Consider the following 1,431-nt stretch of genomic DNA (forward strand, 5'->3'; position numbering starts at 1 on the left):
GGTAACTAAAAGCTTCATGAAAATTTGATATTTCTGATTTTACATTGTGTTTGAGTTTTGTCTGAAGGCAACAAGATTTGATTGTTCTTAGCCTTTCCTCTTCTATCATGTTGAACTATAAAAATAGAAAAACCTTACAGGCAGGACCACTCCCTCCAGGCAAGGACAATAATGCATAAACATGAGGCCATACTCTCAGTGAGTAACAGAATGTCACTGAGATTACTGAATCACTACACAGAACTCCATAATTCTTCCTCAAAGAAAACATAATAAAAGTATTTAACATAATCATTGTTCACCCATTTTCATAGGAGCATTTAAAAAAAATGAAGTTCATGACATTTGATTTCAGAGTCCATGAGTATTCACATGAATGAGAAGTAAATGCCCAGAAAACAGGTTGTTAGAAGTTGTTATTACCAAGAAAAAATAAAGAACAAAGAAAAGCAGAAATGAAAGATTTTTAAAAGCTAAAAATTCAATCTATTATTTAAAAAGAGGAAAATCACTCACTGTCCTTTTTTTAAGTTAATTAAAAAGAAAAAAAACATACAAATTTAGAAACCCATTTACCTTGTTCAAATCATTTTTGGTATTTAATAATTTTAACTATGAGAATAAATCAATAAGCCTGTGTCCCTCAACCTTCCTAACACTGCAACCCTTTAATACAGTTCCTCATCCATAAAATTATTTTACTGCTACTCTATAACTGTAATTTTGCTACTGTTATGAATTGTAATATAAACATCTGATGTGCAGGATATCTAAAATGCAACCTCCAAATAGGTCTCAAGAACTAAATAGGCTGAGAGCATCATTTAATCAGAATTTCCAGGCACTTTGCCCTCTTTCTATGAATAAAGTCAAAAAAAGAAAAGAAAATATATGTGACATAGGGTCTGAATGGAGGGACTGGAGGAAAAGTGAAGCACAATTGAACTAGCCCTTCACCCTTTTGAGACAGTCTTTATATCCCAGAAGAGCCCTTCACCCTTTTGAAAGAGTCTGTATATCCCAAGTTGGCTTTCACCAGGAGACCTTCTTGCTCACCTTACATTACAGGCATATACTACCACACCAGGTTTTACTAAGCTTCTGCATTCTTTTGAAAGACAGCGCAATAACAAATTGATTTTTAACATTATTGATCCCATATAATGAAGAAGTAGGATTAAAGTATTTCCTGTGTCTAAAGGTTTTTGACTTATAAACCTTTGTTTGATTTTTATGTTATACACTGGATACTAGGTTGTTGATTTGATAGGAACCTCACATTTTATTTAGTATTGTACTGCTTAAGAAAAGGAAAAACAGCAATATCAACCAATGAGCCACACTCCCCCTCTCCCCCAGAACTCCCATCAGGGACTTCTGATCCCTGGGACTAAGCCATCAACAAAGGAGTGCACATGGCTCCAGCTGCAT

Source organism: Mastomys coucha, unplaced genomic scaffold (assembly GCF_008632895.1).
Source record: "Mastomys coucha isolate ucsf_1 unplaced genomic scaffold, UCSF_Mcou_1 pScaffold15, whole genome shotgun sequence".
NCBI classification, from domain to species: Eukaryota; Metazoa; Chordata; class Mammalia; order Rodentia; family Muridae; genus Mastomys; species Mastomys coucha.